We start from the raw sequence: 12,080 nt of genomic DNA, 5'->3' as shown, positions 1-12,080 counted from the left end.
TATTTCCAAGTGTCCTGCACACACCAAGACGGTCACAGGGGCCCTATTACAGATCACTTGCTGCCCCCGACATGGCTTCTTGATTGTCTGAGAACACAAGTGGCTCACATATTCCGCCCTAAGAGCCTGAAACAATGTCCTACCTCTTGAGCCCTTGGAGAGGATGGAAACGTAGGAACCCACCCCCCACCTTCCAGTCAACGGTCTGGATTTCACATGACTCATTACAAGAATCGATGAGAGGTTTTGCTCAGGAGTGAACTCTCCTTCCTTGGAGAAGAGCACTAGTTCCTCAGTTTGGGGCCAACGAGTCAAATAAAACTCTGCATTTGCAAATAACAGATTGCTTTATCTGACCACCTACATTGGCCATTAGGCCGTTTTTGACTGAAACAAATCATTTCCACAAGTGTTTCCAGGGTGCTTTGTGGAACGCTGGCTCTGAAGGATATTAAATGGGTTTATGAGGGTGGGAAACAAATTCTAAAGCTAATAAGCATTTGGAAAATGCTGAGTCAATGTCAAATAGGTTTCTTTACTGCAGGACTTCTCAGAGCCTTTAATCTGCTCACAGGCAGTGTAACTCTCCAAGGTGGGCTGGGGTAAGCACCAAGTCCCAACATTTGGCCACAGAACCCCTCTCCCCTGCTTTAAGCACAATTATTAACATCTTCGGTGATAGGTTAGATATGAACCTATAGGCTTGGCTCTTAAGGTTCACCCAAAGAAATCTGGTTTCCAAGCATTATTTGAACTTCCTAGTATAGAACATATTTCCCCAAATAATAATTAATAAAGTCCTGTGATTGCTACCAAAGTTGATGCGGTGTAGATGATCTTAACAACACACAGGCAATGAGCTAGCTGGAGCCCTGAGTAATGAGTATGTCTGCAAGTCGTGGCCTTAGAGTTCTATTAGACTCCTGAATTGATTAAGGGAGACATGGGTTTCTGTCAAAAGGGAAGAGGGAAAATGTGGTCAAGGTACTAACTCTCACCATGATGGAAGGGACCGAGTTCGAGTCACCACCATCTCCCCAACATCCAACACTGTGTCATCAAGACACAGTAGTTTCCATGTGAAAGGCCCTGGACAGAACCAGTCAGAGAAAATTCTCACCCCTTTATCAAAGACAGGTCAAAAGTCATCCACCAGAGACATACGTCTGTCTTTCGGGTGGTGGTTACGAGCGAGGCGTGGGTCCATGTCAAGAAGGGCATTCTTATTCACTAACTGCAGTGCAAGCTCTAAGTCAGAAGATCAAGTAATAAAAGAATCGAGGAAACAGACGATAAACAATAATGTGCTGATATCCGGTGCACCACCTCCTCCTGGGCCTCTCATTGGCTGAACTGAGTTCTGTCACCAATAATATCTGGGTCCCTTCAGTTCAGCTCATTTCCCCATAGGACTCTGACCCACTCTGAAAAGAAAGGACCGTTTTCAGGAGTCTCATAATTGGGAGGAAAGGGAGAAGCATCTGGAAAAGGGATCCAGACATATCAAGCTGGGTCTATAGAGTCTCCATCCCCAGCTCTCTTCCCAACTCATGCCAGGAGTAAGAGGCGAAGCACAAAATGGCAGTTGATGAAAGGCATGTCCCCAGGAAAAGTATTCTCACGGAGTCTCTTCTCCTGGTCCAGGAACCCAAGAGAAATGAGAGGGAGCCCTTCTCCTTCACTTTCACCTTTTGTCCATCTCTGGTGGGTATATGTAAGTAAAACTCCACCCACTACGAGCCACAGAATTCCAGTGCACAGGTGCTTGGGACCATCCTTAGGAATTAGCCAGCCCAACACCATCAGATGGGGAAACTGAGGCCCAGAGAAGGAACGGGTTTTGTCCAAAGGCAGGAAGAGGACAGTCACGAAATCACAGTCCTTAAACAACAATTGGCACACTCCAATAATAAAAGAGATGCTTTCGAGGAGAAAAGCTCAAGGTCATTAAGCAGACAGGGTGACCAGCTTCCTGGGAGGCCAAGGGAAAGTCCTACGCAGGTAAGATTTTTGCAGGGTCACATCCACCACAAAGGTTTGTCCCTGCTCCCCCTGTGCCTCCCAATAGCATCTAAGCAAGCACAGCTGGCTTGAAGGCCCCGCACGACCTGTTCCAGCCTCCACAGGCCCCATTTTCACAACCCTGCCCCCAGGAGGAATAACAGCTATTGCTTCTGAGCACTGAGTGTACGCAAAGCACCGCTCAAAACACCTGGCAGGTCTGGACAGGTCTAATCCATATAACAAGCCTATGCCGCAGGTCTGATCGTCACCCCCATTGGATAGGTGAGGACACTCAGGCCCTGGCCCCAGGATGCACAGCTATGGGGGGGGGGGGGGGGGGGGGGGAGGCAGATCTGAGCCCAGGCAGCCGAGCCTAGAACCAGGACTCCTGGTTCATGGTTACATGGTTTCAGATCCCTGTGTTCCTCCTCCGCCAAGTGAATGAAGGACACGGGGCAGGCGCTCTGGGCAGCTCATCCTTCGAGACTGAGCTGCAGTCTCTCCCGGGGAAGCCAAGCCCCGGTGCCCACGGCGTCCACGGCACCCCAGGAAACCCCACCACCACGCTCTCTCCGCGAAAGCGTGTGTTTGCCTCCCCCACTGTCCTCAAAGGCCATGTGTCCCTTATTCCATACCCTAGTGCTCAGCCATTGGTCAGCACAATCGGAATTAAGATCCTTGCAATAAAGGATAGTCATGACCTAAGTATTTGCTGGGGCAGAATGCTTCTTCAGAGAAGGCAGAGAGGTCCATCAACAGGCAAATGGATCAAAAGAACGTGGTCTACTCATACATGCAGTGACACAGCGTCCAGTGAATTCTGACACACGGATCGACCTTGAACACATGATGCTGAGTCAAACAGGCCCAACACAGGACAGTATTACATAATCCCACCTACATGAGGTACACAGAACAGGCAAATTCAGACACAGAAAGAAGAACGCAGGTTACCAGAGGCCGTGGGGGAGGACGGGGGCGGGGGGGGTGGTGGTGGTGTTACTATTTAATGGGGACACAGCTTCTGTTTCGAAAAATGAGAATGTCCTGAAAATGGATAGTGGTAACAATGGTGGTACAATACTGTGAGAGATTTAATGCCACTGAAGGGTTCACTTACAAACGGTTACAATGATCAATATTGTAATATGCATATTTTACCATAATTTTTTTTTTTAGCCATTGGCCTCACCCTAGAGACCAGGCCTGTTTTGCGGCCTGCAGGGTGGGGTGGCTTTTCTGGAGGTTTTTTCATTAGCTGCTGGCGTTTCAAGATGAGATTTCACCTAAAAATGCAGATTTTGCTCTTGAAAAAAAAAAACAATTCAGACAATCTGACCATTCTGGGCACCCACGCAAGACCCTGGCCTCTTCAGAGAACCCAGATATGGACCCTCAACTCTATGGTCACATAATCTTTGACAAAGCAGGAAAAAACATGCAGTGGAAAAAAGACAGTCTCTTCAATAAATGGTGCTGGGAAAATTGGACAGCCACATGCAGAAGAATGAAACTCGACCATTCTCTAACACCACTCACAAAGATAAACTCAAAGTGGATGAAAGACCTCAATGTGAGACAGGAATCCATCAAAATCCTAGAGGAGAACATAGGCAGTAACCTCTTTGACATCAGCCACAGCAACTTCTTTCAAGATACATCTCCAAAAGCTAGTGAAACAAAAGCAAAAAGGAACTTTTGGGACTTCATCAAGATAAAAAGCTTCTGCACAGCAAAGGAAACAGTCAACAAAACAAAGAGGCAACCCACAGAATGGGAGAAGATATTTGCAAATGACACTATAGATAAAGGGCTGGTATCCAAGATCTATAAAGAACTTCTCAAACTCAACACCCAAAAAACAAATAATCAAGTCAAAAAGTGGGCAGAAGAGATGAACAGACACTTCTCTGAAGAAGACATACAAATGGCTAACAGACACATGAAAAAATGTTCATCATCATTAGCCATCAGGGAAATCAAATCAAAATCACACTGAGATACCACCTTACACCAGTTAGAATGGCCAAAATGGACAGGGAAAGAAACAACAAATGTTGGAGAGGTTGTGGAGAAAGGGGAACCCTCTTACACTGTTGGTGGGAATGCAAGTTGGTACAGCCACTTTGGAAAACAGTGTGGAGGTTCCTCAAAAATTTAAAAATAGAGCTACCCTATGACCCAGCAATTGCACTCCTGGGTATTTACCCCAAAGACACACATGTAGTGAAAAGAAGGGCCATACGCACCCCAATGTTCACAGCAGCAATGTCCGCAATAGCCAAACTGTGGAAAGAGCCGAGATGCCCTTCAACAGATGAATGGATAAAGAAGATGTGATCCATATATACAATGGAATATTACTCAGCCATCAGAAAGGATGAATACCCAACTTTTACATCAACATGGATGGGACTGGAGGAGATTATGCTAAGTGAAATAAGTCAAGCAGAGAAAGTCAATTATCATATGGTTTCACTTATTTGTGGAACATAAGGAATAGCATGGAGGACACTAGGAGAAGGAAGGGAAAAATGAGGTGGGGGGGGGAATCGGAGGGAGAGATGAACCATGAGAGACTATGGACTCTGAGAAACAAACAGGGTTTTAGAGGGGAGGGGGATGGGGGGATGGGTTAGCCTGGTGATGGGTATTAAGGAGGGCACGTACTGCATGGAACACTGGGTGTTACACGAAAACAATGGATCGTGGATCACCACATCAAAAACTAATGATGTATTGTATGGTGACTAACATAACATAATAAAATTAAAAAAAAAAAAAAAAAAGACCCTGGCCTCTTCAGACAGTGCCATGCTTCCCACTTCAACCACAGCACCGCCACCCAGCCCCCACATCTCTCCTTTACTTCCCATGCCCCACCCCGGGGGGGCCTCTGAGAGAGGAAGGCACCGGCTTGTACAACATGGGGAGGAGGATGATCAGGTTTCTGCAGATCCCCCTCCGCTGGGATGTAGCTGAGATTTTCCCCAGGACTACACGACATTTTGGCGAGAAAACACCACCCAATATTCTCTTGGTCAGCAGCTTCTCTGCTACTGTACCCCACCCACCCAAAGCAAGGACCCCCGGCTGTCAGATGGGAAAACTAGCTTTCCTTCCTCCCAGACCCTAGGCCCCTTGGCTCTGAGGACTTGACCTTCTCTTCACTTCAGAATCAGAACGACGTGCCCAGGAGGGCCCCAGGGTGTCCACAGGGCCCTCCCCAGACTGGGGTGCAGAGGGATGTCCCTATAACAGCCACTCACTTAAAAACTCTCCCTCCTTCCTGCCCCCTTCCCCTGGGCTCCAGGCAGAGCAAACAGGACCCGCCAGGCAGGACTTCCCCGGAGGCCTCTTCAGCAAGACGGCCCGCGGGCGGCCTCACCCCTGGCCTGGGGGACCCCCATGCAGCCCGGCTCCTAGAGCTCTGTGGATAGCAGGTCAGGGAAGAAAAAGCCCGTGGGGTGTAGGGGGCACTCACTGCCTGCTCACCCCAGGGTCTGTGGGGCCTTCAGCTACGTGGCTACTGTAACCCGAGCCGTCTTGGGCACATTCTGTGGCCAGAACAGACTTCCCCTCTGTGGCACCACAGTGCTGTCCGTTTCATTCCTGCAAACCCCGAACTCCAGAGCAGACCCAGCTTGGAATCCCTGCATTTTTAGTGAAATCTCACTTTGAAATGGCAGCACTTAAATGAAAAAAACCTCTAGGCCACCCTGCAGGCCACAGGCCCTATTCGCTGTGTATGCTCGGATAAGGCACTTTACCTCTCTCGGCCTCTTATCCAAAATACGGGGATAATCACAGGACCTATATCCCATAGGTTCGTTCCCAGACAGACACACGGCGCAGGATAAATGTGTGACAGATGTTGGTGAGCATAATTATTATGGCTCATGGCAACATATTATTTCAATATTGTCTTATCATTTTTTGCATATATTCCACAACGTGTCATTATTGAGAAAACCATAAGCATATTCTAATCAGAAAATAATACACATTTCTCTGATTATAATTATAAATTATACATACTCTGCCCTGCGGGCAGAAGCGGAGGGAATTCACAAAGGGACGACGTCTGTTATAAGAGGCAGGTGGACACGGTGCCCGACTGCTTTCCTTTCAAATGGGTCTTTTCATCATTACCTCAACTTTTAAAAAGAGAGCTCACAGGAATGAAAAATCAAAACCTCAATCATGGGGTGCCTGGGTGGCTCAGTCGGTTAAGCGTCTGACTCTTAGTTTCGGCTCAGGTCTTGATCTCCGGGTTGTGAGATCGAGCCCCGCATCGGGCTCTGCGCACAGCGGGGAGTCTGCTTAAGATTCTCTCTCTCCCTCTGCCCCCTCCCTGCTGTGCACACACGCGCTCTCTCTAAAATAAATAAATAAATCTTTAAGAAACCAAAAACCTAAATCATGAGCCAAACCCAGGGGCCTAGCTTCTTCCTTTTGTCTTTAAGCCCAGAGGGCAGCTTTAAGAGTCTAGCCTTATTGTGCATCTCAAGTGGAGGCTGCCCTGAGTTCCCAACAGACTAGTCCCCAACAGGAACTGAAAGCTGACACTGCCGTCCCCAATTTTAGGTAGCATGTGGAAGGCACACTCCAGGGAACTGGTCTTTATGGGAACTGTGTGGTTTGCAAAATACCTCAAGACCATTTCCCTGGGCGCGTCTTCCCTCCCCCCACCCTGCATCCCGCAGCACACAGTCCTGGTGTTTCACCAAGAGAACACGCCGATCCCATCCTCTGAACTGAGCTTCCAGGAGGCAGAGGAACTCACCATAAATGCTGGCAGGACTCTCTGCCTGAACTCCCTCCCTCTGGGTTCAAGCTCAATCATTGCTCTTTACTTGCTGTGTGGCCTGTGAGTGGTAGCTTAACCTCTCTGTGCCTTAGTTTCCTCATAAGCAAAAGGGTCGAGTTCATTCACTGACTTCAAAGAGTTGGCAAAAATTCAAGTAGATCATATGTAAAATGCTTAGCAAAATGCTCAGCCCGTAGTGAGTACTGCTATTAATATTTGAGAATTCGGTGTCCCATGCGTCTGACTCTGGCGAGAAAGAACTGGCAGGTCATCTTGACCCAAGTGTTCTGGTGGGTGTCCCAGTTCCTTGTTTCATTGCGTTGCATTACATCTCTCATCGTGAATAGATAAAATAGCCATAGAAAGTATTCACTGATAGGGGTCTACAGGAACGATGGGCCCTCCATCTCTGGTATGGAAAATCAGGGAGATTAGGTCTAGGGAACACTGGCAGCACTTAGCATGAGCATGATCTTATTCTCAGCCCTGGAAACGTATCCCTATTATATTAAAAAGCAGGAACTGGTAAGTACGACAGCCCAGTGTGTGTGGCACAAACTCAGCAAACACATGTCCCACACTGCCCACGTGGTTACACCCCTGTGGCTGGACTGGACGGACCAGCCCAGACATCCACATCTTCTATAACGCCATCCAAGAAACTGGGTAGAAGTACACTGCATGCATTTTTTCAAAGATTTATTTTACTTATTTTAGAGATAGAGAGTGCAGGGTGTAGGAGCAGAGGGAGAAGGAGAGAGAGTCTTAAGCAGACTCTGGGCTGAGTGCAGAGCCCAACTCGGGGCTCGATCTCACGGCCCTGAGATCACAACCTGAGCTGAAACGAAGAGTTGGACACTTAACTGATTGCACCACCCAGGAGTTCCACATTGCATGCGTTTTTTAGTGTTTTTTAAGATAAAGCTTTTCTCTTGAGGAAAAAGTATATTGCAACTGCCTATTGATCTGCGTGTCTCCCGGGGGCCCTCTGGGGCCACGGTCTCAGATGGAAGCCAGGCATGGACCAGCAACACTGACCAAGCTCCTACTGCACGGCAGGCCCTGTGCATGTTGCTGGGACCACAGTACGAGCCACACAAGCCGTCCTGCTCTGGACAGGCCCACCAGAGCTCCCAAGTGAGGACCCAAGGTTCTTCACCTCCCCTGGGACGGGGACTTCCTCAGTTTCCCTCCAGCCACACTGGCCTTCTCGATCTCCCCCCAACAACCACACTTGCTCTTCTGCAGACCTTACTCAGACCAGCACCTCCCCAGCCTTCTGACCCAATTCGGGGAGGTCCCCCTTGACCTGTCCCCCATCCCCTTTGATCCTCTGACTTCATTTTCTCAGCCTATTGGCTTTCTGTCTCCTTCCCCTGCTAGGCCGTGGGCTTCTGGAAGGCAGCGCCACGCATCTGTCTTATTCTCTGCTTCATCCTAGCACTACTGTGTCTGACGCGTAACAAGCACTCAGTAAACACCAGTGGACTAAATGAACAAAGTGACCTCAGGATTTCCCAGGGCTTGGCCCACAGCCAGACCACTGGCCTCGCCAGCAAAAAGACCCCACAAGGAGAGATTGCCGAACCCTTTGTGAGGAATCCTTTTTGGAAACTGAGTGATGGGGAAGGCACCTGGAATAATGGTGCAGACATTGACTCACGTGCAATGCAAGCAACCGAGCCGAGTCGTCTACAACCCACCTCCCAACCCAGGCCCCAGGTCCGGGACTCTGGGAAAACCTGCCCAGAACAGAAGAGGCCCAAGATGACCAAGTCTGCTTCTACTGCTCTGGGCTGAGATGAAATGAAGGACTTCAGTCCCTTGAGCAGATGTTTGGGCAAACTTCCCCCATCCTAAATTAAAAGGGACTGGCAGCCAGCATGGAAAGGGCCCTTCCAAGTCTTACTCAGAGGGAAAGAGAAAAGAGCCAGGTTCTTTGGGCAAAGGGGCTGGGTCTAGAGAAGACTTAGCAAGACTTTGCAAGAACAAAAAAACACGGGGCAGGGGGTGTGCATGGTTCAACGAACATTCTAGCCTTGGTGGTGGCTTGGCCCCATGGCCCCTACCCTGCTGTTGCTTTATTGTCCGCTTTGCAGACAGCTCTTGAAGCCAAAGCATTAGGAAGCAGGAGGGCTGGCATTGGGTCTGGGCTGGGGTCTTAGCAGTCAGCCTGGATGAGCCACGGGCTTCTGTCAGCACTTGAAGGAGAAATAAGGGAGCTTTCAGAAGGAGGAGAGCGAATCCGTCCTCACGCGGGTCGTGAGCACGCCCCTGGGCTCCAGGCAAACGGGGAGGAAATCAAAGTGTCAGTTTGTGTTAGGAAATCATGGTGATGCTTCCCAGTCCTGGCCCTGCTTTTAAAATTAGCTAAATGAAGATGGCTGAAGTCCTTCCAGTCTGCCCTTTACGACTGCTAACTAGCAGAAAAATGCATACTCCCTGGGTATGGGGGCTTAATGAGCCGAGCAGATGGGGGCGGGGGGGGGGGGGGCAGGAGGGTCCCAGAGCTGAGGATTTCACCCACTGCAATGGTACAACTGCCCAAATGTACTTGCTGGGCGGTGGAGAGGAAATGCCTTGATTCCCAACACCCCACTTCTCTCCCGATGCCCCACCACCTCCTCTGTGGGCTCAGCCCCCTCACCTCCGTCCCCGACCTGGGCAACTGCAGTGGGGGCTCACAGCACCTTCCACCTGTCCCCCCCACCCCTGAGTCCGTTCTTCATCCAGATTGCCAGAACAATCTTAACGATATAAATTAGATCATGTCACTCCCCTGCTTAGGACAAGAGCTCCTAGTTGCTTTTGTAACAAAATCCAAACTCTTCTCTGTGCCTACAAACCTAGGCATGACCTGAGCCCCTCGCACCCCCACCCCAACCCAGGGACCTCTCCAGCCTTGGTTGGTGCCATCCTCCCCGCTGCTCTCACGCTGCCCTTGCGGCCTGGGCCTGCTTTCATTTCCTCAAACACCCCAGGCTCATCCCCATGCTGGGACTGGGCGGTTATTTCTGCCTGAGACCCTCTTCCGACAGTCTGTGCAACTCCCTCTTTTCTGCCGTTAGGCCTCTGTTCAAAGCCACCTCCTCAGGGAAGCCCTCCCTGATCCCACTCTCCAGGGTTGCCAGATTTAACAAATAAAAATACAGGACATCTAGTTAAATTTGATTTTCAGAAATCAGTGACCTCCTTTTTTACTACGAGTATGCCCCAAATCCTGTGCCATTGCACGGGACATACTCATACTACCGACATGTGTTGTCTGAGATCTGAATTTCACTGAGCCTCCTATATTTTTCCCCCTGCCTCCAAGCCCTTTGTCTAGCTCCTCTGACCTGGTTTCACTCTCTTCAGAGCACTTTCTCTGTCTCGGAATGGCCTGCTCGTGAACAAGCTCGAGACTGTCCACCTGCTGAGAGCAGGGACCTCCGCTGTAATGGGTCCCCAGTGCCCGGTGCGGTACCTGCACCTAGTAAGTGTTCAGTAAATACCCGGGGAGCACTATGGAAGCCCTGGGGTTGAGCGAGCAGAGAGAGGCTAAAGGAGCATCACTGGGTTGTTTTCCACAGAGGCTGGACTTCTGCCCATCTTTCACCCCCCTGCAGCGGCAACTCTTCTTAGTGATGAGCAGTCACCTACGGATACCCCCCAACCGTTGCATCCAGCCCATCGCGCTGGGAACCAGGAAGTAGGGGTTTGGGACCCAGCCCTCCACCCACAAACTCTACCACCTCTAGGAAGTCTGTCAACCTCACCATGTGAGTCAGCTTCCCCACCTGTAAGATGGGGGGCAGGGAGTGGCCGCCATCAGTCAAGCTCCCGCCAGCTCCTTGGTGAGGCCATGACAGCGGGTGTGGGATGGCTTGGGGGATAAGAAGAGAAACTAACCTGTGCCCAGAAGGACTCTTCTCTCAGACAAGAAACCAACATGGCCCTGTCTTCCTGGTTCTGTGTTCAGTAAACTGAGCTCCCGGGGGGCACATGGAAGGTCAGCTGACATCTTCTGAACACCTACTATGTGCCTGACACGTTTAGATCCTTGATCTCTTTTCATTGCTGAAATACCAGGAACCCCACTTTAGAGATGGGGAAACTGAGTCCCAAAGCACATAATATATATGGGGCCTATCCAGACTTCAAGCCAAGTCTGCTAGATGATCCAAAATCCAGCCTGCTTATACCTTAAATATATACAATTTTTATTTTTTAAAAAGAGCATGACACCAAAAATGTAGAAAGAATACAAAAGGGTGTTCATCAATAAAAGATATTATGATCTTCTTGCGGGTGTGTGCGGCGGTAGGGGTGGGGGACTTCAACCTGCTAATTGCAATTTACACAAAGGTCTGTTGGCACCAAGAACAATGTCTGGTGGTGGAAACGCCTGAACCCAAGTCAACTAGAAAACTCATCTCTCTGTGTCCTCTTTCAAAGGCTTCCAAACACAATGAACTGTAGGATTCTTTCGCCCAAAAGGCTGCCCTTACAAGCAAGGGACAGAAAATGAGACCATTTTCTCTGTCTCCAGCGGGGCTTCAGGGCAACGACCGGGCCTCTGGCTTTGGAGGCGAGCTTTGCGTCCCAGTCAGCTGTGTGTAAGCGGTGGGCTTCAGCCCAGAGGGCCGAGGACACTGTGGACGTGAGTCACCGAGGGCAAAGGTCTGCAGGGCCTTAGTCATGCCCCAGCCCAGCCTGGAAGTCTGACCTTTCCCAGAGGGAAGGCCAGTCTAGAGAGACTCCCACACCAGGTCTATTGTTTGAGAACACACCACAGAGGGCAAAACCAAACCCGCGGAGGAAAAACAGGTGGCAGGAGCAGATGCCTTCTTTCAGGTGGTTCCAAGGTTTCTAGGATACTAATTCATGGAAAGATACTTAATTTAGCAAAAAAAAAAAAAAAAAAATTATTTTAAGCATGTGCATTTATATTTATTAAACAAAGCTCAAAATACAACCTTTGGGAACCTCCAAGTAATAAAATGACTCATATTAGGATATGATGATTCAGTGGGAAAGAGGGAATTCCACCACCCACGCCTCCTTTCTAAAAAATCAATTTGCCCTCTCAACAGGTGATGGGAGCCTCTGCCATCAGACTGTTCCAAGAAAATCGTCCAGCAAAACAAAACACAAATTCTCTTCCAACAATTTAAGTTTCAAAGCTGAGTAATCCGAGGCAGGCAGGTTTCCAACCTACACCCCCGCAGGACACCGAGAGCCAGGGAGCTACTTGGCTGGGGCCGGGGGCCTGAATTAAGAAAGA

At 49.5% G+C, this 12,080-nt stretch overlaps 1 protein-coding gene across 1 annotated transcript in view; it reads right to left on the bottom strand.

Annotated features, from left to right (window-relative positions):
* Positions 1–12,080, bottom strand: part of NFATC2 (nuclear factor of activated T cells 2) — a 138,693-nt gene that overhangs the window by 43,720 nt on the left and 82,893 nt on the right. The gene's annotated exons all lie outside the window — the stretch shown is intronic.

The sequence above is a fragment of the Phoca vitulina genome, unplaced genomic scaffold (genome assembly GCF_004348235.1).
Source record: "Phoca vitulina isolate PV1807 unplaced genomic scaffold, GSC_HSeal_1.0 scaffold50, whole genome shotgun sequence".
Classification (NCBI taxonomy): domain Eukaryota; kingdom Metazoa; phylum Chordata; class Mammalia; order Carnivora; family Phocidae; genus Phoca; species Phoca vitulina.
The sequence above is the reverse complement of the archived record's forward strand: the minus strand, read 5'-3'. Positions and strand labels throughout refer to the sequence as shown.